This window comes from Phymastichus coffea, unplaced genomic scaffold (genome assembly GCF_024137745.1).
Source record: "Phymastichus coffea isolate CEN01 unplaced genomic scaffold, Cenicafe_Pcof_1.1 PCOF00065, whole genome shotgun sequence".
Lineage (NCBI taxonomy): Eukaryota > Metazoa > Arthropoda > Insecta > Hymenoptera > Eulophidae > Phymastichus > Phymastichus coffea.
Genome location: NW_026706876.1, coordinates 1127103 through 1154550, shown reverse-complemented (window position 1 = coordinate 1154550; position 27448 = coordinate 1127103). Strand labels below are relative to the sequence as shown.

At 41.9% G+C, this 27448-nt stretch overlaps 1 protein-coding gene across 5 annotated transcripts in view; it reads left to right on the top strand.

Moving 5' to 3' along the window:
- Positions 1–1197: 1197 nt before the first annotated feature.
- Positions 1198–27448, top strand: part of LOC131667345 (homeobox protein prospero-like) — a 98470-nt gene continuing 72219 nt past the window's right edge. For all 5 annotated transcript variants that reach the window (XM_058940686.1, XM_058940685.1, XM_058940688.1 and 2 more), the window contains exons 1-2: positions 1198–1929; positions 13480–13552. The gene's annotated coding sequence lies outside the window, so the exon portion shown is untranslated. The remainder of the gene's footprint in view (positions 1930–13479; positions 13553–27448) is intronic.

Below are 27448 nucleotides of genomic sequence, written 5' to 3'. Positions count from 1 at the left end.
GAATCATATGTGCGAGGGTTTTTTGATGCGAAACTTGCTGAGATTAATAGGTGGAAGGTTGAAAATTTTTCTCGTTTGCTTTCTTTGCATTATGTGATTTCTCGTGCTGTCTCTGTAGAACTCAGTTTTTGCGAAGAGATAAGAGGATTATTTTGTCATAGAAAAACCGAGATGCATTCGAAATAATGTGGCGAGCTTTGGAGTAAGTGTAGCTTTGTCATCCGCGAATTTCAAATAATATGTAACATTTAATTTTTGTACAAAACAACTTAGGTTTCATTTCTAATCCTAATACCAACATCCATGCAGTTTAATCGGTTTTCCGCGTAAAAATGCTTGATACTTTTTTTCTAACGAGGGAAAGTGAGTCAGGGTTTAGCCTTGAAACTCGAAGGTAGATCGTTCAAAGGCCGCAAAAAAAGCAAAAGAGGATCGCAGCTCCTCAGCCACGAAAAAAAGGAATAAAAGTAAGAGAGGATGGTAGGGCGAAGGGGTAGAATAGTTCTTATCGCTGGTCACGTCTTTCTCCGTCTCTCTCCCACTCAGGCGTCGCCGCGGATGCCCTTCGGCAACAAACAGGTAACAGCTAGAGTAGTAGGACGCATGCTGCCACCACCACTTACACCAGCGACGGAAGCAGCACTCCCAAAAACGTCGTGGCTGTTTCCTCGGGATCTCTTTACCAGCGCAGCGAGTTAGGGTTGGCACGTGTACGTACACGTGCCACCCCTTGCTCATCGAAAGCCGCACACTGGCTTACACGTGCACGTACACGCCAGGCTAGCTCGAGGAGGCGAAACCCCACTTCGCTGCTCTCTCAGACCCTTTCTTAGCTGGTCCGGTCAGCGTGCTGAGCAGTGTCGGCGGCAGCCCCCGCCACTTTCGCATGTAAGCTTGCTATGCGCGGCCGTCCGCTTTCTCTCCTCGTCGGACACACAGCTCACAGGCGGAGAGCTTGCGCGCTCGGTGTGCTGGAGGCGCCACTGTACGGGTCTGCGCGCGCTCCACGCGTGCTCGCTTTGGCTGCTACTACCGCTTTTACAGCGACGAGTGGCGGCAGCGGCGGCGGCAGCATCCGCGATCTTCTCTCCACGTCTCTCTCTCTCTCTCTCTCTCTCTGTCTCGCTCTCCGCCTACGCGGCTGCCGGCGGCGCCTGCACACCTCCGCCGCCAGTTGCGCGCCCGCAAGCCCGCAAGTTCACGCGCTCTCTCGGACGCGGCGACTCTCTCTCAGCGTTCCAGCGAGACGACCTATAGGTCGCCCACGCTCGCTCGCTTACCACCCGAAAGCCAACGACCCACGCGACCGCATACTACCAAATCGACTGGCAGAGCCAGCCGGCAGAGAGTGCACAATCTTTGATTTGTTCTTCGGGCACCGGCACAACACTAGACGCCGACAGTTCATTGCAACTTTAATTATTCCCAACGTCATTTCAAACCAAATGCAGTTTTTATTGCAACGCATCGGGCGACGAGTTATGTTTCATGTTACGCAAGTTTTGTCAAGATATTAGAGGAGGCTGGCATACAACGCCAGTCGCCAAGGCGTACACGAGCAAGAAGGAACAAGTGTGAAATTACTTTTGCTTCTAAGTTTGGCTTCAAGGTCGCTTAGTGGAGCTTGCAAGTTTCGTTGGCCACCGGCTGGGCTCCATCGGCCTTTTTCCGTTTCCTTAGATTTTCGTTTGATGTGCGCGCCGCCGCTCACGTACTGTGGAGCCCGAGCACAGCTCTATTTGCTTGCACACAGACATAGTGAAAGCATGACTCGTGAGCAGTGAGTTTTTTTATTATGTTCTGATATCTTATCAACGCAAACGAGCAAGTGCAGTTTGGCTCGGCACGATAAGGGACGATTATTCACAGCTTCAAAGGTTCGTCGATATTTCTGCCTTGGTGCGAGTTTCGTCTCGCCGATGGAGAAAGGTGAGTTTGCCATGATTTTATGATCTAAATGCACTGTTATAGTGACAGATGCTTAATAAGATTATAATTTCTTTCGTTCATCCCTACTGTTTTTGTAAGTAGAATTGAATCAGTGTGCCGTGTCAGGTTCAAAATAGAATTATATAGTCGTGATTGTAGTGATAGTGTGAATATATTTTATGTAAGCATAGAGACATTCGAATACGAACCAGTGAATTGAATTAGTAAAAACATAGTGAAATTTTACGAGTTATTGGGTAGCCGTGAGTCGTTAAAATGACTTAGAGCAGGTTTCATCTTCATTCTAATAAATTTTACATCAGACTGATTAATTTTTAAGGAATTTCGTAATTGAAAAATTAATTAATTATGATTAAAATTTCATGAGCATATTTAATAATATTACATAATTAATTTCAGAACATCTGATCAATAAACAATAAGTACTTTGATTTAACATTAAAAGTAATGATACTTAAAAATTTTGACGATTCAGTAATCTACTTCCATAAAGAATATAATTTAAAAAGTGATGAGTGGATGATGCAAAGAAGTAAACATTTCAATTGTTTCTTCGTATTTCAATAATGATCATTTCACAAATAAACGCTTTCTTTTTCTAGAAAGTAAAATCTTTATTGTGCGTTTTTGCAAAAATAGACTTGATAAGAAAAATTCGAAATAAGTGTATTCTGAAGTTTCACTTTTCACTTCTTGAAAATCAATACTCGGTGTATGGTGAAATGATATGTTAAACATTTTTCGTTTTGCTTTGAATATTGACAGCTTTGAAAGAGTGAAGTGTTATAGTGTGACATAGTTAAACAACAGTGAAATCAACAATGGAATTATGGAAGTTCCATAACTTTGAACAGCACAAGTCTGACTTCCGCCTCACTTAAACTCCTTGGAAGTAGATAAACGCCAGGCGTGTCAGGCGGAATGCACGAGGTGATCGTGTTGCTGTAGGCTTCTCCTGCTGTACTACTGCGGCGAGTGGTCATAGTCCGACGGCTGACGTGTTTCTGTACTCGCTGACATTTTTCGACTTTCGAATCGACGTCACGTTATACTTTAACGGTTTATATTATCCATTGCATCGATTTTATTTTGTGAAAAGAACGTTGCTGTTATTAACTTCAGTTATTTAAAATAATTTAGGGCAAATAAATAATCTTTGAATATTTTTCAACGATGCAACATTAGCGAAACGATATTAAATTAACCTTATTAATTCTCTCATATAGCGTATTAAGATTGCAACAACGCTATATCAATTGTGATGAACGTAACGGGAAAGAACATCCGAGTGTAAACGCAACATAAAAGCTTATGTTAAAAGCTATTTCAATGTCTAAATTATTGATATCACTGCACAAACATTTAAAACAATCTATAGAAACGAAATGTAATAAAGTGAACGTAATGACAACACTGATAAACGCACGCTACGAACGAAAAAAACCAAATTTCAAGCACTCTCTTCAATAGCCGAACAATTCGTACAACGTCCAAGTGTCCTGTGTTCTTGGCACAACCGTCTCTTCCGATTGAGTGCAGCACACTGAAAGTTATCCATAGTCACAGTCGGCCCGCGGCTAGCTCCAAGTTCCCGCAGCCTGTCAAACCGACCAAACCGGTCAAACCAACGATGTAAAAGAAAAAACAACGAATGAAGCAAACGCAGTCCTGGCACAACAAAAGAGAATTACACTAAATGGGCAGAGTGCGTGAGCCGCTCGGTTGTCGCGCGCGGACTACAAATGCGTTGGGTTTTGCACGATCGATGGCCGCAGGGTCGCGAGCGCGCGTATAAACAGCTAATAAGCAAACGAATCGCCTCATAAACAATTGGAGCTCGCCACGAGAGAGTCGATCGATTGGAGCTGGAAGGGGGAATCGTGCACCGCAAAAGTATATGAATGAGTATCGAGCACATACGTCGGGTGGGGCAGTGATTTTCGGTGGGGGTATCAATGTGTATATATGCCACAATTTGTTTTCACGCGTACGTGTAGACGCACACACGCACGCACACTCGTCTGGCTGTCACGTGTAGGTAGGAATTAAATTGGACAAAAATTTATTTTTGCCAGTCAAGGATCGACGTGTATCCCGCGAGGGATAATTAGGACGTGTGTGTGCACATGATGTGCCCGATGCTTTTCAAACCATGCACTTTGTTGGCGAAGCGACCGCTTTGAAGTGGCTTCAACTCGTAGTTTAGTTTTCGAGAGACTTTTTTCAATCTTTTCATTTTGAACTGCTTGTTGCCGTTTCTGCTGCTCGCTGGATGATACCTGCAATGAGAACGAGCTAGTCCATTTTTTGTTTGCCAACAGGTGTTGAGCATATTCAAATTTCATTTAATTTTATTCCCTTATTTTAACGGCCAAGTTTCACCGCCATATTTTTATGAATGCCTTTATGGGCTTTAGCCCCGTACGAAGCTTTTGATGTGTCTATGTATGTTGGCGTTTGCTTGTTGTTATTACTGTAAATATAGACAGATGTATAATCCAAATTATTTTATGCATGCCAAAAACAAAGAATCATCTTGTTCTATCAAAATCTATACGAGTTCTAGATCCCAATTTTTCAGAATAGAACTTCAAAATCAAGCACATAAATACAAGGTCTGCAATCCCAGTAGAAAAGTAGAAAACTTACATTCAAAACTCTGCAACTTTTTTCGTCGATTCCTTTGAAACTTGCAAAATCATTCATAATAAGACAATCTTCATGAACCTAACCCGTCTAACAAAAAAAAGAATCTAAGCCGGCTCGTATTAATCAGATCCGATTGAGGGTCATCGGGCTAGTCAGATGTTGGTTGTTGGTATGATGGCGGAGAGGGGGGGGGGGGTACAAGCACGTTGCACGAATTCGTCACATGCGAGATCGAACGCGCAAAATAAAAGCGACACATATAGGCTCTCTCCCGCGCATATCGAAAAGTTAGGGAGAGGAGGGGGAGGGTGGTTGGTTGGTAGAGCACTACAGTGTATCAAGAGAGGAACGAGCATAGTCAGACACACGCCGAAGTCACCGATATGCGGAATACGCTGGCGCGGAGAGATGGGCACGTGAAAAACAAAGACTAGCGATGAATATAATCGAAAGTATCCGACTGATAGTCTCTCTCACTTGCTCGCTTACTCTCTGTTTGTGGATATTTTTTCGATGCGATGCGCATTTGGCTGTGTTCACTCAAGTCTTTTTTCCTGTTAGCGATGAGGACATTTTTAGATTTTTGGATATAGCGGTCGATTAGATATTAGTTTTTCTCGTTTGCAGTTAATATCCATTTATAAATTATCTAAATAGACCAAATTATTTTAGATAAAAGTTTTGCTTAGAATTTACTTTTATATTCAGTTTAACCGAAAACAATGCTTTGACAGGTTTGTACCGAATAGAAGAGCTGATTCTTTTTAGTATTTGAGAAACTTGTTACTTTTGAATGTTCCAAGAGTGAGCACAGATTGATAATGTAAATTTTAATTGAATAATGAATTCCGCTCGACAAAAGAAGTAGCGCTTTTCAACTTTTTTTGCACGCGTGGAAAGAGTAATTAAGCTGCTTGTATTATAAAGAACTGTAAGTTTGTCATCGCTTAGAACGGCAAAAAGGGGTTTTCGGTCAAGTAGATTTAAATAGCTGGTAAGCTGATTTGACTGAAGAGAGTGAGATAGAGAGAGAGAGAGAGAGAGAAAGAGAGAGAGAGGATCTATTTAGAGTTTTACAACGTTTAAAACTCCATTCTTCTCATGGTAGTCCACCAACTCATTCAGTTCATCCCCGCGTTGATTAGTTATAGAGATTGATGCATATACAAGCTTCGAATATCGTTCACAGAAAAAAATCAATTGCCGTAATCAAGTTCAACGTCCGCGCTCTTCATACGAAATTGAAATGTCCTCCTCCCCATTGCTATAAATATGAATTCGCGAGAAAAAATGAAATCGGCAAACTCCTTGAAGAAGAACAACAAGTGAGAGTTGCTCGATTCGTGGTTCGAAAAAACTCATCGTCGAATTGAATGGAACAGATGAACGATGCGGAATCAAAAAGGCAGAGATCGAACGATGAAAGAGAGAGAATCAGGAGGTAGGGTTTATCGCTCGAGTGGGTTAACTTATAAAACCCGATTGTCCGTGTTTTTATCTTAAGACACAGATAGGGTGGGGAAGTTTTGGATGCTGCATATAGCGAATTAGTAGCAAGAGAGAAGGGGTTGTTTGACTGACGGAGAAGAAGCGCAAGAGAAGAATGGTCCGGTGGAGGGAAAATCCGGTAGGGGTAGAAAGAGAGAGAGAGAGAGAGTGATAGCGAGCGCGCAACTTGGTAGGGGTAGTGGCTCGGGTGGTGGGGAGATACGGTCGAGGTAGGGGGGATAAGACTACCCACGGTGGAGGTGGCATAAGGGTTGTCGGCTCGCCGTCCACCCCCGCGGAGAAAGAGCGAGAGCGGCTCTCTGGTGGGGAGGCTAGCTCGCGAGAAAGAGAGTATGCGAGAGCGAGTGAGAGCGTGAGAGAAAGAGCGAGGGAGAGAGAAAGAGAGAGTCGGTTAGGCTGGTATCTCTTGGGTTCTCTCCGTCAGTAGCTAAGCGGCGGTCTTATCAGACGGAGCGCTCTCTCTCGTCAGGGGTGCCCTGTCGGGGCTTGACCAGCCACACATTTACACTCACACCTTCCTCCGAACACGTGAGAGAGAGAGAGAGAGCGAGAGAGGAGACACACTTAAGACGCCCGCATATATATATATGTATATGTATATATATATGTACACACACACACGACACCCCACCTACTAGCACCCCCCTCAAAGGAGAACAAGCGCCGCCACCGACCACCCACTCACGTGCACACAGAGAACGAAGGAGACGTACTCTGCTTGCTTGCTGCTTTGCTGCAAACGAACAACGTCTCAAACACACGCCGACCGCCGACTAGTTGTGACCAGCATCTTATCAGTGTTCCCTTATATTACACTTGACTTTCGCATCAGTGCTGCGATTATTTGAATACGACAACATGAAGCATGGAGAAGAAGCTGATGATCATTGTCGCGCTACAATTCAGTGATCAAGATACAGTCATGGATTTGACCGGTGCCAGGACATTATCGCTCGCAATTGTTTGTTGAGAGCAGCGGGACTTTTTTATTTTCTACATGCTCAACTACCGTCGACTTCGTCACGCATTATCAGATTTTCTGCTTTCAAGGATTCACCTTTCGTCGTCGACGTTGTTGTGACTGATGTGATTTTGTCAGATGGGGACAAAAAGTGTACGGTATAGACGATAATGTGATAAACGGTGCGCTTCTCACTTAACGATTGATTAGTCGGCAAGTTGGACTGTACAGTCCAACTGGTTTTCGGAAAACCAACGAGAAAAAAGGACAGAGCTTTTTGGGTCACAGAACAAGTGTTAATTTTTTATACCGGAATAGACACGGTTTCATTTCTCCATCCAAACAACTTTTTCGCACTTACAATAATCTGCCGGGTTCTCAGTTTTATCATCTCACCAACAACACCGCCAAGTAACAGTGAGTGTATTTCGACAAGGCCTGTGCTGCGACTGCGACTCTGTGTGCACGTGTTTCAAGCTCGGCAGTTAGCATATTCAAGCTCAAGGTAAATTCAGCAAATCGGCACAAGTGCAATTTCTTTGCATTTTCTCTTTATCTTTCGTCGGCAGCGATTATCCCTGCTTGCCAATCCTTGCGTTACGCTAATTCGATGTATTATTATTTTTTTAATGTTTGCGAATGATTAGCATTATTATTATTGTTATTGTTATTATTATTTAGGATGCGACGCTTTCCCTGGAGATTTTCCATTGAACTTGTTTCAGTAGTGCGGCACCGACATTAGTCAGACTTCACTTAACATTTCCATCAATCATGCTAATTAAATAACTTTCATGCATGATTCTAAAACAATGTAATAATGAAAAACTTCAGACTAGCTAATATTTTAATTATTGGTTAGTTTTACGGTAATTTACATGTAAAAAACGATAGACATTGGCAATATTAAACAGTGATCGGTATTTTTTACCAAATTATAAAAATTCAGCATATTGATATTGTGTGAAGGTAAACGCGACGGCGGCAGTGTTGACTTTGATGGTCAATGAATGAAAAGCCTGTACATTATTTACCGGCAATTTATTGAAATGTAATTCGATTGCTCATTATACGCCTGCGCTCTGAACGTATCTCTGTTATAATGAACCGTTTTAATATCGCTCCAATGCATATATCATGTCTGTGTTTTACTTTTGTTTTGAAATATATATCTTGGATTTTGTGTTTTGTTTATTTTCATATTCCTGAAAACCTTTCCATTAGAAAATCCTCTGCATTTCATCGGCGATTTTATGGCTTGTTGTTAATATATAAGTTAGTTTATAGTTTGAATATTGTATTCGTCTGTAAAAATTATTGCGTAAAACTAAATAAGTAATACAATATTTAAACTAGAAAACAATGTGCGGAATATAGGCATGTTTAAAATTATAGCTATAGAAATACCATCATTTCGAAAAGCCGTTAGTTTTAATCATTCTTATTTGCATGAACACAAAATAAATTGAATATTTTGTATAACTTCTGAGGAAAGCTTGTTTACTGATATACACTTTATTTTATATAGACTTTATGAAATCGAACTGTTAGAAAGAATTCAACAACATTATAAAACCAAAGCTCTTTTATTCATTTAAATATACTCGAATATGTGAAAAGATTAAAGTACTGAAACAATGTTGATAGCACATCATCGAAAGTTTTTCCATATAAAGTTTCTAATCCACTAAGACTGAAGAAAATTACCATTATCAGAATAAAAGTTAGCAAAAAGATTATTCCGGAAATATTGCGATAATGTGACCGAAACATAAACCAATTACAATTATAGTATTTTCGAAAATCATGGTAACGCGATAGAGAAGAAAAAATAATGATCGTACTTATCAAGAGTAAAACTAGACGCAAGAGGCCTTTGACCCGTAATCAGTGTGCAAACCACTCATCACAATACATGCATATTCGTAGATGACAGCTGTTATACTGTCTCTTTCTCACTTATTTGCTCTTATCATGCATCTGGTCGTAGTTACTACGCACCTAAACAAATCACACTCCCTTCAATTGCATAAAATGCCAAGCGTACAATGTAATCTCCTTATCGCTGCAAAGACTCTCAAATATTTGCTTGCTCGACGTTTTCGTGTATTTATATATGTATATATATCATATCGTCGTCGTCGCATTGACATCAGGGCGGGCCTTTCATTTCTCCCCTTGTATATATGATAAGAGCTCTCGCTCGCGTTCGTGGTGCACCGATATTTACACATTTCCGCTGCGCCCGTAAAATTTACCAGCGGCGACGGCGACGGCGTCGACTGCCCAACTGTCTCGCCAGTGCATCTCGTTGATGTAACGAATGACGAATTTTCGAAGGGAGCTAGTCAGCTTATTATTGACGGTGACTGAGTGAATTTAAGATAAGCTTATGCATTGCCAGTCAAGGATAAACTAAAAGAAACACTATGGTAGTCTTGAATACTAATCAAAGTAAGCTCATAAAAGTGAAATTAAAGGAAGAATTGCTGTACGCAAGAGTTGATATAGCTAGGAAGGCGGATACACTGCGAAAGTGAGAGAGAGGAAGCTTGGAGAGCCTTTTGAGTGATAGATCGGCGACAGAATTAAACTCGGCGACGCGGCGTCTCCATTACACAAAATCATCTTAACTCTCTTGCTATTTTGCGCTTCCTTTCACTTCTTCCGTATCTCTTAATAAATTTTCCTGAAGCAATTAGCCCCGCGAGGATATAGATGTCGACAAATTAGAAAACTTGATAGCTAAGCCTCACCGGAGAGATTTCCAGCGCGTCACGCCAGTTTCTTGATTAACTGTATTTAGACGAAGGGATATTCCCACGATGGTTTACCTCAAGAAACTTGTCTGCGAGCTAAGATGTCGTTAGAAATGTCAGACTGGGCTTAAACGGCTCGGCCGACTGTTCTGAATGCTTAAAAATCTTTAGTGCGCGAAATGACACAATCGTGAAGATAAGCCTGTAGAGCTAGACTACGCGTGCGGTTACGGGCTGACTACAACTGCGAGAGAGAAAGAGAAGCAACTAAGGAAATAGACAGTCGAGCGAGGGTGTAACAAGTCGAGAAGTAATTAAGGAGTTACGTCGCTGCTAAGTGCCAGGCAATATCCGTTCTCTCCGTGCATTATGTCTCATTTCTTGTGCCAAATTCACCAAGTTTCGTCAACTCGCGGTTGTTGGTAAAGTTGTCCTTATACTTTCGCTTTAAGTCAGCGATTGCGAATTTCTCTCGACTCTTGGATTTTCATTGAGTTTCAAAAGATAGAATTATTGTTAGATATATTTTATTTTTAAACAATATAACTGATGATTATCGAAATCAAATATCTTAATCTATGCATAAACGCGATAAAAATGAAAATAGGAAACGACGCGGAAAAACTCGTACGAAAGAAGAAAAACATGGAAATTGACAGCATCATCATAATTGATACGAGTACTTGCGCAAGAGTCATTATACGCTATGCAAGAGAGAGCGAGTGAGTGAATATAACGACTTCAAAGGTCAAAACGTTCTGGCGTGGTGTGGAGGTTTAGATATATATAGAGCATAGTGACACTCATTGCAGAGGAGGAAGATTCGAATTTAATTAACGCAATCAAATGAAAATATTCGAGTTAGTGCGCGCCGGTGCATTGACATTCGTGTACAGCAGGCTTTCCTCATACACACACATACACACACACACACACACACACACACATCGTACGCGCGACTATACTGCCGCCGGCTTATTATGCAAAAGTTCGTTGAGCCACGATATTCGCGTTCTCTCTCTATCACGTTTTCAAAACGTGGCATTGACCCAGCACCCGAAACTCGCACTCTCAATAAAATGTCCCGCTTTTTCAATGATTCGCACCGCTAGTGAGAGTATGCTATACGGATAATGTGAGTGTTTAAAGTAGAGCGCTTCATTGGTAATTTTTTTCAGTCAACAATTTTCCGGATGCTGCTTTAACGCTGGAGAGATACCACCAAGTGTGGTATACATTTATATGAGCAGAGGAGCTTGCTGAATTTGGTGGGTTCGTTTCAAGGCCAAATTTATTTTGGTCTATTGGATATTCAAGTTATTCACTGTTCAGCTGTTTTTATTCACTCGCGCGGCCGATATATCCGAAGATTTATTGTTGACTGAAGAGGCTGAAAAAAGAATCGCGTATTATATCCTTTCATAAAAAATTCCATCACTTAACGAAGTACTGCCTTGAAAAACTTATATTTTCAGATAAATGTTTTATTATTCGGGAACAGGTTCATGATAGTACCATGAGACAATTCAACCCAAGTAATCATTTGTTAAGCGTATATTCACTGTTTATTCAAATATAACACTCGGAATAAAAGATTTCGCATGAGTAAAATTCAGAATAGCATTATATCTCAAGCTCAGCATCGCAGCAGCGGAAATGCGTCCTATTCACATAAATGTTGCTGAAAAAATATAAATAAAAGAGAAGAGGCATTTGGTTTGGATTAGATCGTGAAAATTTACACGAGAGGAAAGTACAGTTGATTTCTCGTTCAATGGGCGACGCGCTACTACAGCGATGTAACGAAAGCCGTATAATAGGGTTTTGCGTATAATGCCTGTAGGTGGCGTGGCAAGGACCTCTCTCTCTTTCTCTCTCTCCCTCTCTTTCTCTCACCGAACTACAGCGATGAGAATGCCTTCCAGAGCTCGCGTTTGGTGAGCTACGCCGATTGGTAACCGCCCCTTTAAACGTTTGCAATATTCAAACTTTTTATCAAACTCTTTTACATCTTTTGTGAATCTTCAATTATTTAACCAGTTTAAGGAGGAAAAATATTATTTACTTCACTGAATCTTTCACCTAGCATAAACGTTATTTATCAATGAGCTTCATTCGCTAAATTAAAATGTTGGTGACGTACTGAGTACCAAAAAAAGAAGGAAGTTGATTGAATAAAAATAAAAGACAAAAAGCGAAAAGGTACATGAAAAATATAGAATAAATAAACAAATTAACAGAGAGATATTGAACCGAGTGCGAATCATGAAAAAGACCACGCATATGAAAACCGCGGTGTCTGTAGGTGGTGGTGCAAGAAAAGTAAATAAGATAATGGAAAACGGAGCGTTTTAGGAGTAAAAGAGCAAATAAAGAATTTGCTCTCGCGTATAAGGGTATCCACTTGTGTATGCACGAAAAATGGAAAAATCACGACAACGGGAGAATAGTCATCGTCGTTTTTTTTCAGTAAGAAGTAGGAGTGCGACGACGATAGTGCCATTGGTAATCGCTGTACTGTCGAGATGCATACTAATTACCAGAGGGATTGTTCTCTCGTTTGTCCTTTAAAGATGTAGCGCTAATTACATCGCCAAGAAGTTTTACACGCAAAAGAGAACGAGAGCTGACAAGGGTGAACAAGGCTAAGCGTGAGACTTTTTCTCTGAATCATGTATGCACTCATTCGGAAGCTTTCTGTCTCCGTTTGCGCTTATCTCATTTTCACCAAACTGTAGCTTACTGCTTCGTCGTCGTCTTGTGTGCATTTTCTTTGTGCTTGATCTGAATTAGTCTGCAGTAAAATGACGCTGATGAGTTGTCTGCGAGTGCTGATGCTTCATTAGATTAATTTGTAAATTTATCAAATATTTTTAGAAACTATTTCGAGATATGATAGATCCTCAAGTCATTGGCAGAAGCAATTGACTTTTGTAAAAGAACTAATAACGACAATTATCATGCAAATGTAAACGACACGAATAAGAGCCTATTACAGCTATCACAGCACTTGGCACACGCCTAATAAAGAAGAGAAAATGAAAAAGCCCCTTTTGGTTTGCTTGGATAGAGGACAGTTAATTTGCGACAATTGAGTCGGCTGGTGGTAGTACACCCTCGGTAATTGCGGCCCTCACGCGCATAGAAAAACCGTGGTGCGGTGTCGTTCTCCTCTCTCTCCCCTTCGTTTGGAATTCTAAGGCGCGAGCAACGACGTCGACGACGACGACGACGACAACGACAACGACGACGACGACAATTAACCCACCTCACACGCTCTCGCTTATGTACGAGCCAACTGAATCATTCACTGCTTGATTAATACGCATGCACGCGCACTGAAAAGCTGGATGACTTGCGGCGACGCCGACGACGTCTACGATGACGACATTTCATGAAGAGACTTTCTTTTTTCTTTTTCACTGAGTCATATGGCAGCAGAGATTGGCTTGCAGCAGTTACCCTTAGCAACGTCGCAATTATCGTCATCACTTCCTTTCTTTGGTTGTCATCATGAAGAACATCTTCCTCTCTTATGTACGGATTTTCCCTCCCTTCGTTTAATTTTCTGTATAGTCTCTCGTTGTCCACTCAAGCGAACCTTGCAGCAATGAAAACTAATGACCGTGTTTTCTTTCTTTTTCTGCGCAGATTGACGAATATAACGCCACCAAGGCGAGCTGGCTGGTCCGCTGATACACCGCGTTATACGCAAACGAAAGAGGTAAGTCATTATGCACGTGATACCTTTTCTCCGAGTCCTTTTTTTTGTTATATCGATCCGTTTTTTTGAAAAGCTCGTATATTATTCTCCGCGAGTGAATTTTTAATTGGCTGTATTGAAGAGTAAGAAAAAAAGTAGCAGTTGTTATTTTTGTTTTTGAAGTCATGGTATAACCGCAGAAAACTTTTGTAAATATCGGTACTTTGTTGACGTCCATATTATCGTAGATTACTTGAAAACCGTTTGAAAGATGATAATTTTTTGTAATAAATTTCATGTGGACCTTAAGTTGGTTTTCAAAAATAAGATTGTGTTTACTTTTTCGTGGGGGCAATTGGCTCAACTATAATGAGTACTCCTTGAAAAGCTGACGGAAAGCTTCGAATCATTAAATGATGAAGGCCAAAAAGCGGAAAGGAAGGGAGGTTCAGGTAAGCAAAGCGAAAAAAAATCTTGACTCTGGCAATTTGAAGGACAAGGGAAAACAATGCATCGGAATGAAAAAGTCTGCGGCTGCGTCTGTGGCGGCCGGTATGCGTCAGTATTGCATCTCGCTTGACTCACCCTCTTTCGCATTTCTCGAGGGGGTCGCGGCATGCTCACACATACAGACACACGTAGATATATAGGTACGCTATGCGCGTCTTTATGAAGGCACATCTGAAGTAGACAAGTGCATTAAAAACGGCTCGGCGTTAGTTCAAACTTTAAGTGGAGGCTGATGCAGCAGGGATATGAAGGACATGGTGGCGGAGCCAAGAATAACGCCGTACAAAGGAATGCAAAGTAAGAACCCTCTCTTCCTGTCTCGGCGAGCTTTTCCGCGGCAGTATCCAGCCCGTCGCATTATCATACAAGACGCGCTGCTACCGCTACTCTTACCTCCGATCCTCCACTCCCCTTTGTACCCACCCTCTTTTTCTTCCTCTAGCAGCGCTCGAGTGAGCGCGCGGATCGGCAAGCTTAATTGTTTTTCGCGGGGACAGGCCCCTCGAAAAGTGCATGAAGTTCCAAGCTCGTTTAATACTCCCACGCTCGTATCGCAGCAGATAGATATAGACAAAGCGCAGTTATGAATCAGCCAAAGTATTTTCCTCTTTCTCTTGTTTTTTCTACAATTTCTTGGCTGAACTCGTAGGCTAACATCGTGGCTGATTCGACGTGTAGCTTGACAATCAATATGCTTCCACTCGAGAACGCATATTACGGGAAAACTCGGTTTCGTTTTCTAGCCAATAGCACGTCACGGCAAGTAAAAGAACCTTTGTAAAATACTTCCAGGAAAGAATTTTCGCGATTGCCAGCGAAATTTAGGCGGACAAGCTTTATGATCCTCTGCCTTTTTTTTGAGTAACAGCCCTTAAAGCGATAGAGATGACGACGACCAAGCTTCCAACGCTCGTAATCGTAGTAGTTTGTATACGTGAGCAGGCTGCGGCTAAATAAAAGCGAAGTAGCAAAAGAGGTCGAAAAGAGCTGCTATCTCGTTCTCTTTTGCTGGCCGCTGATCAAGCGACAACCTTGGCGTTATCCTGTCTCTCTCTCTCTCTCTCTCTCTCTCTCCCGCTCTCTCTCGGTCGTTAATTAATCTGAGCGTTCGAACTACTACTGGCGAGACAAAGCGTACAAAAACAAAAAGAAGAGCGAGGAAAAGAACGAAGCGGAAGAACGCGAGTGAAAGGAATCAAGCGATCGAAGTAGAGAGAGGGATTCGCGAATGATCGAGGCCTTTTATAAATGGCCGTCAGGCAATGGCGGACAATACTCCTTCCGCTATATATACCAACGAGAAAATCATTGCGAGTAGAGAGAGGCCGGATCTTCGCTCGCCTGAGTACCTGCCAGATCGCTCGGCCAATCGCGGCCTCCAAACGTTATAAAGGAGTGCTCTCCACGCGAAGAGAACAAGAGAGGACGTACACGCGCGCTTGAGAGGTGGGTCGCGCGTATAAGGCTTCTGTGTACATGCGCGATAACGCACGACGATTATTGATTAGATCAACTGTGTTCGCATGCAGTCCTGCGTCATCTTACTAATTTTCGTTCGACAAATCTAGGCACTTTGTTTGCGTACCATGCGTTCTGCAACCATCACGAAAATATCACTTTGAAAGCAAATGGCGCGATGCCGATTCGCGAATAACGATGTTGAAATATCTCTTGGATTTTTATTTTTGTTTGCTATCGAAGTTCATCTGCATATTTAATTTAGTACAGACAAATTGACACTCAAATTCGTGAGAAACGAGACGCTCATTTGTGAAAATAAACGTTAATTTGAAAAGCAAAAGACAGTTCAATAGAAACAGAGCAATTGCACCTACGTCGATATTATTTGAACCCCATGACAAGCCAAGTAATTATGCTTGTGGCAGTTAAAGTCACGCGGATCCATCCATATTTCTATATCCATCAAGAGAGCGCCTGCAGCAACGCGACTCACGCGAGAATGCCGATTGTATGTGTTGTATTCGTAAAAGACGGCTAATTTCATAGAAACGGGCCGCGCAGGATAAGATCATGTAACTCCGAGGCCGCGTTCGCTCTACTTTGCCATTATGTCGCAAAGTATTTGCGCCGTTGAAGCGACACGTAATCGAGCGATAAAGACCACCTATATGCACGTTGCAGAGATCACGAATCTATCGCATGTCTGACTACTACTGTTTCTATGCAAGGTATTCTGCAAATGCTATAGGAAAAGAGACCTACTCGTTGGGCTTATGAATTATTCGCAAGATTTACAAGATTGCGATTACACTCGAGTATTTTTTTTATACTTTTCATAATCGCAATTTTATTATTTCTTCTCCATTTGCTAACCAACTCAACTGAATCGATCAAATGCATTTTAAAACTTACAATTTATAGTTTTCATCAATTTTTTTTCATTTATTTATATAGCAACTTTTATTTGCAGAATATTCATGAGTTCGTTGAAGGTGCTCACAGAGTGCTTACATTTCCATAATTCGTTGCTTTTTATTTATTGAAGCTTCGAACTTACATACAGATTGATTTGCTATACAAACTTGTCGCTTTATAAAGTATAGGAAAAGAATAATAGTATCTCGATTCAACTTGTGAATACAATGACACTGATCAGAAGGAATGATTTGTATCTATCTAAACAACTGTTAACGCATTAGGTAAAGGTATTAAAAGATCTTTCCTTAAAATTATTTAGAAAACATAATTATCTGTGATGCATTGCAGTCATCTTTGTCATGCCAGAATGCAAGCATCATCGAGTCCATTCTTGTGAGATAGAGACACAATCGCGACATCCGGTTCCTGCTCGCAAGGAGCGAGAGCGCGCGTGCTTTTTCTCGATAAATCTCTGTTTATCTGTCTGTCAAACGACAAAGTTTCGCCGCCTACTTATCGCAAGACGGAAAAGACAACGAAGAAAGATTATTAAAAAAATGTGAAACGCCTGTGCGTGTATGCCCTTATCTTGAACACTCGTTGTTATTTAAGGAGATCGGACACAGGCGGAAAGAGAACGTTGATAGCGTTAATTAATTTTTTTCCATTCCGCCGTACACTTAAGTGCGTTATTAACTTAAAGTTTTTTTTTCAGAATTCACGATAAAGCATGCATTTCAAGGAAATTCTGACCTGTCAGGAAAGAGACTTTGATAGCAGCATTAATTAATTCTTATTTTTTCCTTTTCCTTTTTTCTTCATTTTGTCGTCGAGTTGACGTAAACGATATACTTGGCACAAATAATCAGAGTGTCGAGAAACATTAAATCATTCGCTACGTAAAAAAATTAATGTATGCTCCATTGGAAATATTATCGAGCGACGAAACTCGAGTGCAGATTATCGACCTGGTCTCTGCGTCTTTCTCTCAGAATGCATTTTTTTTGTCCAAGCACATCTTCCGTTTACATGTGCGGGGGAGAGGAAGAGAAAGAGAGAAGGTATAGGTATAAGCCAACAGCAGGAGATGCATTGTGCTGGTCAAAGTTTTCATCGTTCATCGCTCCCTTTTTCGATCGCGCGCACACATCTGCATGCGCCCGGACATCTCCTTTTTCTCCAAGCCACCGCCGCTACCTTTCCGCGCCGATAATTATTGCAATCCGACTCTTCAATGCGCCCAGTCTCTTTCTTGTTTTCTCTGTCTATCCCGCTCGATTCTTTGCCGACGACTGTTGGTCAACGGCGGGGTTAAAGGCTCATTCTCTCTTGTGGCTTTTATAATACGACGCCTGCCTGGTATTATTGTGTTCTTGCGATACACACATACAGTGCCTAGGAATTTTTCAAAGGCGAACCCACTGAGTTGCTTGTTTATTCAAGCTTTACAGTAAAAAATCTCCTAATCGAAATACATTTATAATACATATTCCAAAATTAGATTATTTTTCCTTTTTAATTTCATGTATTAATTTCAGTATATATCCTCCGAAATGAAGAAAAATAATTCAAAGTTTTTTTTTTTCAAGACTCGCCTTTGAAAATGAATAAAAAAATTGGTCGAAACAAGAAATAATAAGAAAACTTGACGAGACCTCAAGTGCATGCGATTCATAGACTTTTCCAAACGAGCCGTATCCGCTCTTCTTTTTTCACTGCTGCTGCACTCATTCAAAGCATGTACTACTCGACTCTTCTGGCTTTGTAGAAGTTCATTCTTGTTAAACGGGCAATCCTATATCTTCCAAGTAGCCGTGTACGAACATCGCATGCGGCCGTGATGTATGCGTTTTCACGTGGAATTTGAAAAATTTTTGGGAGAGTGAGGAAACGAGCTACTCTCTCGGACTTGCCTTATGTGCCAGCATGCTATCCCGCCCCAAAAAGTACGTCCTTACTAAAGACACACATGTACTTACGTATGCAGAAGCCCGACAAGCAAATCATCCAGATGGAAGGACTGCTGCTTTTACGGATCTCATATTCGCTGTTTGAAGTGCGCAATTGGCCATGTTGGCAATGCTTCCCTGGTTACTTTCAAATTTTGCGAATCGGTCACTTCTTTTTCTTCTTTTCTCAAGAATCTCAACGATACAAGTAAACATGCGAAAACAGACATGGTAAATATGGAAAACCAAAAAAACAGTAACGGATAATATTCAGTTCCTGTCGGATACAAAAAGTACAAAGTACATCGTAGCAACTCGTGCACACAAACAGAAATTACGCAAAGCCATGGTAAATCGATTATCAGCTCGTCTCAATACCGATTGCGTTTGACTTACCTCGCGTGTGTGTGTGTGTGTGTGTGTGTGTGTGTGTGTGTGTATGAGCAGTGCACACGCGCAGCTTTGAAAATAGTTCCGGTTCCCGAAAACCCCTCGCGCACACACATTGCACGAGAAATAGGGGAAAAGCAAAAGAGCGGCATTCTGGGGCTTATGTGGCGACGACACCCCCGTACGATAATTTATTTCTTGCCAATTCTCAAGCACGACCACCGTAGGGTCGCTGCGCATAGGCGTTAATTTTCCAAACTGTCGTCTCATTCGTCAGACCATGCGGTTTCTTTACGTGTGTAGGTCGCAAGGATCCTGGCAACTATTTCGAAATCAATTTAACTTGCGACGAATCGCATCGTTAATCAGAGTCTTCCTTCTACCTATTGCTTAATAATATAATGCTATAAGTGTTTCTTTTATTTGCATATGCATTCTTATCGGGGTGATTAACCATTCAAATGCCATTTTTCATAATGGCGGGCACATAAAATTTCATGAATACTAAACAAACTTCTTTTATAAGTCATTCTCCTGTCGGAGGAAGTACAAAATGTAATCGTCGCGCGCATACAATGCGAAACAATTAACTTTTGCCTTGTATAAACAAGTTTAGCTTTGAATATCGGAGACGGCACATTCGATGACTTTTCCACAATACAACGTAGCAAGCGCATGGCCTTTTGTTGCAAGATCATGCGTAAGGCATGACTGCTACGGCAACAGTACTTATACACTAACGAGTCCACAATATGAAACGCGTTTATGCGACCTACGGGCAAATATCGTTTTGGAAATTTGTACCGGCTGGCGGTTCTGCCACTAAGCGAATAAATGTGCAAATTTGACGATTCGATGCACGGAGAGCGAGGGAGCGAGTGAGGAGGAGGACTCTGTTTGCTGTAAAACTCGTTGCGTGCTAGGCTGCCGTTCATGCGAACTGATCAAAATCTAACAATTTTGGAGGGAAATTTCTCGTCCCTCGTGCTCTTTTTCGTCATTTTTATTCTTTCGATGAAGTTTTCATTTAATTTTCACCTCCAATTTATTTAACAATCGGAATCAAAATGAACCTTCCAACAAACTTGATATTCGACAAGACGCATATCTAGTAATATCACATTGTCGTGCGTCATAGATTTGCTGATTTCTTCATATTTTACATTTATGCATATAATGACTTCTTAAAATTGAATATAGAAAAGATGCAAATAACTGTCCAAAAAGTGCAGTTCAATTAGACACGCGTACATTCGAAAGTGCAGACACGCGTCGCTTCTACGAGAGAGTCCAGGTGCGGTAGTTGGTATACGTAGAGTGGTGCGTTCGCGCAGGTAGCAGATGGCCCCTTCGCGCTCATCGCGCTCATCTCGCTCATCTGCGTCGCTCACCTGGAACGAAAACATCCTGGAAAAAGATCTAATTTCCTTCTCTGCCGCGTGCTGCTCTAGCCGACAGATAGAAAAGTCGGATCGAAGACGCTTAATGGGATGTCGATTGGGTGATTGTGTGTGTGGGGGGAGAGTGCTTCTTGCAGTATATATAGCTAAGCGATTGAGGAACTCGAGGTTAAGGTCAGGGTTTCGAGGCTGTAATAGGATATGGCTCTAAGTTTTATGATAGAACGTTTGGATGAGAATGGTAGGATTTGATTTAGTAGAGTAATTCGGGTGCCGGAGTTATTTATGATTTTTAAAAGCAATAAAGATTTCATTAATATAATAGAAATACAAAACAGTATGTATAGAAGAAAAGTCGCTGTTACCCGAGATAACACGTGTGTGTTCATTCGTGAAATCTCAGTCACATTTTGAAAAAAGTTACCGTAGAAAAAAAATTGAAGAAAAACGCTCGGGCGACCCTAACAGAAGCAAAAGGGCGAGACAGCGCACAGAAGATATGCTTCGCGACAATTTAACGCCTTAAACGATGCTCGCAAGGAGGTTTACCATTGCAGAGATATAAAAAGCTTTTTTCCATGCCGTGAGCATATAAAGACCCGGAGAAAAAAGGAGTCGAGATGGAAAATAATAACAACAAAAAAAGTGCAAGCACTTTCCACGTTGCGGCAAAGTGAGTGACTAAGCGACGTCTCTCTTTCTCTCTCTTGGAGTCCACAGGTGTCTCCGGACAATGAGAATGACAGTCCCTGGCAGCTCTCTTTTTTTAAAAGCACGCACGGCAAGATCGGAGGGGTGGCCCTTAATTTCCGCGAGACAAAATGCTCTGCGCGCGTATATGCTTGTGATAAGGGTAAGAGACGGCGAGTCGCGCTCTTCTCACGTGTTCGCGGAAGAATAAACATCTGTGAGTGTGTAGTATGTATAATGCCAAGTGTCGTCTGGAAATCCGAGTTGGAGCAAAAACACACAATTATCCTGACCGCGGTGCATTGAAAGGTAATTTCGGGTAGAAGGAAGGAAAAAGAAAAATTATTTCGAGAGCATCTTCCAGGGGCGACTGCTCTCGAGTTTCCTTATCTTGTCCCCATTGTTGGCGGATCCGATCACATCTGCCTCTCATTGCACTATAGCGTGCGCAAACATACGACGGCACAGACTTTCTCTCGAAAAACAGCCTAAAAGGTGCAGTGCAGCCGATATTCTCGAGTTACCGTTAAACGCCCACGCGCGCTCTCCAGAGCATCTCATTCTTCTCTCTTCTTCTCTCTTCTTCTCTCTTCTAGATGATAATCGATCTGCCGTGCACACAACAGCTAATCCGCGGTTATACCGAGAATGAAAACTGGCATATTGTCGGTAAACAGGCTAGCTCATCCGTCTCGCAGCAGCCTTTTCACGTCGCGCCTTTTTTTCCATTCTCATTGTATCTTCATTATAATGCTCTTGTGTCGTGTGCCGTTATGCGATCTGTATATTTTTACTTTTTCGCATAGTGCCTATTCTGCATGTAGGTATAACGTCGATTTTCTCTGTTGCCCTCTTCAAGCGCTCTATTGTCAAAGGGAGCTGGAGAGAGAGAGAGAGAGAGAGAGAGAGAGAGAGAGAGAGAGAGAGAGAGAGAGAGAGAGACTGAAAAAGAGCCACAAGCCGCAATCGCTCGCTCAAAGGTCCGATGATGATCGAGAGGCGAAAGGATGTGTATGCGGGATCTCCTCTTTTTGCGTACGCGCGTATTCTCCTTTAAATATTTATCCGACTTCCGCCGCCGCTCGTCAACCAGAACAGGCGCCAAGCCTCAAGGCATCAGCACTCGCTCTGCAGGAGTTCGCGATTCTTTTCTCGTTGGCTTACACTGATGAATTCGCCGCGGATCCTTGACACTTCTTTTGCGTAGGCAATAGAGTAGGGTTCTTTTCTTCTTTCTTTTGCCAGAAGAGAGAACAAGCCAGACAAGTTCGCGACGAAAACGACGTTCATCTGTTACGCAAAGACGATGAAAGGGATCAAAGGAGCTGCACAATAATACCAAAGAAGATGAAGATTTTGCGCGGACTCTTTTCCTGATTATGAAGCAGTGAGAAATTACACATTTTTCGTGAGAAATTACACTATATTCGACTAATCATGGCCCCGAGGAAGGCAAAAATAATATACACGTTTATCCTCTCAAGCATGATTGTGCGTATACGTTCGGTTTATCAATGAAAAGCAAGCACCACCCAAAAAAAACTAATCTGGCATTGTCAACGTTGACGTCACTGCCTCAAAATCAGACGATAGAATAAAGCTATTTCTGCGATATATCGCTCGAGTTGTTTTTACATCATTGATGACGACGCTCACACTCACATCCGCTTCCGTGCGAAACGATCGGAAAGAAGTCGATAGTGCACGCAGTAAACGCCTAAGAAAAGCCATTTCAAGCCTTAATTTTATCACGGCTGGTTCGTCGCTTCCGCTAGCCATTTATCGATCGAGCACCAGGAGCAGCAGCCGCCGCACCACCACGCCGTCGTATATACAGCGTGCGCATCGATGACCACGCCATTAAGAGGGCGACCTTTGCAAAGCTCGCTCGTCAGCAGCAGCAGCAGCATCATGTCAATTTTCCGTGCGCGTGTCGCTTATTAGCGCAACGTCAAAGTGGCGCGATCACCGGCATGATAGGAAGACTATAAATAAATGTCGATTGATACAGTGGTGCGCGCACAATTAACAAGCGTATAAACACACGCGCGGGTACCGTTGTACAGCGGCGAAGAGCAACAGTTGCGGCAATTTATGTTAAACACTTAAGCCCAGTAATCTGCACGTAATCGAGTCCACGATAGCAGTCAATTTGCCTAAACAATCAATCGCAACAACCCCCTATTCGAGGCGGCGCACGCAATCTAAAGTGACGAGAGACAGCGAGAAAGAGGGGAGCTTCCGCGCAATTTCCTCGGCAATTTTCTTACGGGACGCCCTCTGGGAAAACAAAGTGTCGACTTCAAAGCAACCAAGAGCCAGAGAGTTGGGAAGACCCTCGAAGAAGCAACGCTAAGAAAGCACTTTGCGCGCGCACCCCTCGTCCCATGGTAGGCGCGCCAAGTCAAAGAAGAAGAGCTCTTCTATCTCTCTCTCTCTCTCTCTCTCTCTCTCTCTTTCACACACACACTCTCTGTACCGTCTTGCAAGATCTCAGCAGCGACCATTAAGACTTTCCGGGCTATCGGAGGGAACCAACTGTTGCTCTCTTTTTCTTAAGAGGGTTGTTTTCTTATCGCTGTCTTTTCGTTCGCAGACTTTCTGTGTATACAGCTCCACTCCGCGTTAAGAATAAGATATCAACTTGTTGCTCCTACGCGCCATTCGCCAAGATGGGACGTTTACGCCCTGCTCTTCTTCCTCTTTCTTTCACTTAGCGTGACACGCTAGACGAGCCTGTAGCACCCGTTTGTTTGGTTTTTTTCTCGATAAACACAGTGCAGCTGCGCCAGACTTTGCTGTTTATGACATTAAATTAATTAAGTGCACGACGACAGATAAATTAATACTAATGAAAGTATTTGTTTATTATTATCGATTGATTTATGACATTCAGAATATATATATATATATATAGTTTTACGTATTGACTTATTGGTTTCCATTATTTGATATAGTTTTATGAAATGATTGCTAATATCGCGTAATTCTATTTGCCGACTAACCATTTAATGGATTGTTGAAAGCACGACTCAGTTATTATCATGGAATGGAATTGTTCAACTTTTCCTACCTAAAGATTGCAATTTAATGTCATGTATTCGGCAATGATAATTTTGCTCGTGTTTTAAAAGACCGTTACATCTATAATACTCAAACGTGAACTGACTTGAATAGAAAATTGTGAGAACGAAAGCCTTTTCATCTGATTTATACAATTAAATAAAGTCACAATTCTTATTATTGCGGTACAAATTCGAAAGTGAAAGAAATATCGTTGAGTGTGAGATTGAAAAGTCTCTCGCACTTATAAGAGGCGTGCATGGATAATTGGTCCATAGCCGCAAGCTCTTGTCACCACCCGAAAGGACGATCAAATACAAGAATACGTCACAAAGAAGCGTAAAGGCGGATCCGTGGTTGTTGGGCGTTCAGAATTAAATTAATCTTTTGTTTAGTAAGAAATGATTTCAACGATTTGGTCTTAGATACTTTTTAGCTGTTAAAAACCAAACATCTATTAAAAAAGAGTTTGTCTGATTTATTTAATTATTAAAACAAAGTTCTCAATTGAGAATACTTATACCACCATGAACTTCACTGCGTCGTCCTAGTTTTGGGTGGTTTAGCCACGTGTCGCTTGGTTAACATCGAAGGAAACCGATGCGTGAAAGTAATATCAGAGGTGGTGGCTTGGAAGACACTTGTTGAGTTTCGGCCTCTAAGATTGTCCTGAGACAGCGAGCTAAGAAGCCACTTGTTGCTCTTTGTACACTCTGAGAGGGAAATTCTGCTTGTCCCGTCTCGGAAACACTTAAGACACTCGCCTTCGGCCTGAACGGCAAACCGCCTCCAGTCACGCGCTATTTCCTGGATACCTTTACTTAACACCGTTTGCTTTAATATTAAAGAAAGAATTGACAGTCTAATTTGATAATTAGATATTGGTAATTCAATTAAAATTATTTTTAAACTAAACATGAAATTATTTGTATGGTACAAGTTTGCACTATCGTCAATCAATAAGCTTTTTTTATAAAAGAATAATATCAATGAAAGTGAATAGCAGAAAGATATATACGTATCTGCTAGCGATAAAAAGCATAATAATGAAACTTTTCCATTCTTGTCTTTTATGTCGTACATATGCGCGCGCGCATACGCGCGAGTCCGTATAGTACATATGAGTACACGTGACATTGACGTGAGTAGGCGAGTTCGCGAGGCAAGATTAGATGAAGGGGGCGTCTCCTGAGAACGAGGGGGGCCACGTGTTCAGCTTACAATTACGACTGTCTTCTCGCAGACGCCCACATCCGATACGAGGCTCTAATCGATTCGTTTGTCAGTTCCTTCTATATAAATCACACTTGCTACTGTTGCCTCGCTCTCGCATTTGATTTCTTTTACAACTTCAAATTACACTGTGAACAATCGGTCTTTGTAATAAAATAACTCATCTCTCTCGATTAATGCTGTCCAACTTCGAAGTCAACCTCGATACATTGAATGTTCTATAGATTCCTCTTCTCTTTGTCAACAAGATTTTTTCTTAGCTAAAATTATATTAAAGCATAGATGGATTTTAATAGAAAGAAACATGATATATCAGGCAAAATATCGCGAAATGACGTAATCAACGAAACGAGTTAATGCCAGAGAATATTTCAACGACAGCAGCGCGACGGCCATACTGGAAATTGCAAAATCGTTGCTATTTCGTCGAACAAAAAGCAGTGCGATCTCTTATGCAAACACGAAACAGAAGAGCACCATTTGAAAAGAAACGAGGTAAAACAAAATTAAAACGAGAGAGAGAGAGAGAGAGAGAGAGAGAGAGAGAGAACGCGAACACAGTAGACATGACGAATCGCTCGACGTACAATATTCCGAAGCGCCTAAATAAAAAAAGAGCGGAAGTGAAATACGCGTTGATTGATATTGGCCCAGACCCCGTTATCACTACGCGATGTCCGAAGGAGGAAGGGAGTGAAAAAGACTGGTTTCCATGCACAAAGCGACGACGAGTCGAGTTCATTGATTCACTTGACGCCCCTGAGAGCAGCAACTCAATAGATGAATTTCCAGTCACTTAACACGACGATTGCGATTCGCCGAGGAAAATAAAGCAGCAGCGGCGAAAAAGAATGCCGTACAACGAGATCGTTAAGAGAAACCTGGAGGTGGGGCGGTGCGCGCTTACGTAATGACCTACGACGTAACTCACTCCGCTCATCCTAGGTGATCGAAGAGAAATGTTATTGAAGTATCGGATGGCGGAGCCTCTACCTGAACATTGTTAGTAAACTGTTTTTATCGATTCTGCGATGAGAAATCGATCTTCTCAGAGATATTAAAGTTGTTTTTTAGAAAAAGACATTTTAATGAAAAGTTCTCAAGCTTGATTTTTTCAATCAGAATCTCTAGTCACTATACCACTATCATTAGGCCAAATTCAGTTAAGGAAGCTTGACAACTGATTACAAACCGAAGCACTCGTAAGTAGCTCTCAAGTAAAAGCGTACATTAAAATCCCAATGACAAATAGCACCCCTGGAGTAGACTTGGTCTCACGGTTATTCAGCTATAGTGCTACTGCGTGGCAGGCGGCATCTCTGACAAAGACAAAGATCCCTAACTTCTGGACAGTTTCGCAGAAAAAAAAAGATCACGAGGGAGGAGGAAAAAGACACGTGATTAGATTCTGGCACGTGGCCCATTGTCGGTCCTTTGCTTGCGCGTCTATATACATACGTACAAGCGTCAAGCGCCCGAGGTTTAATCGCCTGTGGATACGAACGCAGACGACGTCGAGTATGTAGCAAGGCGAGTCCGAAACTCAATATATATTGAGGGGGTTCCCTATTCGTTGCGTTGGCGCCCTTTCGATTTCTCTCTCTCTCTCTCTCTCTCTCTCTCTCTCTCTCTCTCTCTCTCTCTCTCTCTCTCTCCTTCTTTTTCTTGCTGCAAAGCCTAAGAATCGAGTTTCAAGGACCGCTTAATCGACACTAAACGACACCGAACGAGCTTTCTACAATCGGATTTTCGTCTTACTTTGCCAGAGAAATTGCGAGCTTGCCGGAGGGACTGTTCCACGATTGTTAATTCGATTAAGAGTCTTAGATAAAAGATTCGTTGATTGAAGCGAAGCGACGAAGGATGTGCTTGTTTCTGCAATTGTCATATTTCATCCTGACGAGTCGATTTCCTAACGATTTTAATGATTACGTGTACATGATAATTGATGAGTCTTTTTTTAATAATAAGCTATAGTCAGCTCTGTTGATAATAACTTTCACCAATAATATGCCAAGCGTAAAAATCAATGCAAGTCGTTAGAGCAAGATCGAACCAGATGCAGAAAAAAAACTTCCGAGAAAGAGAAAATCAATCGTAGACTAGCGCAAAGATTTTATTAGTCCGAACCCCTTTGAAAGATGCAGCATGCAGTTCTTGCGAGCGAACGACATATACATATGAGCTTTTATTGGGTTACGCTTGTACGTTATGAAAAGCAACGGCGTCTATTTTCTCTTTGTGTAGTCGGCCATCTGTCACCCTCTCTTACGACATATAACGCGACTTTTTCTTTATCTCCT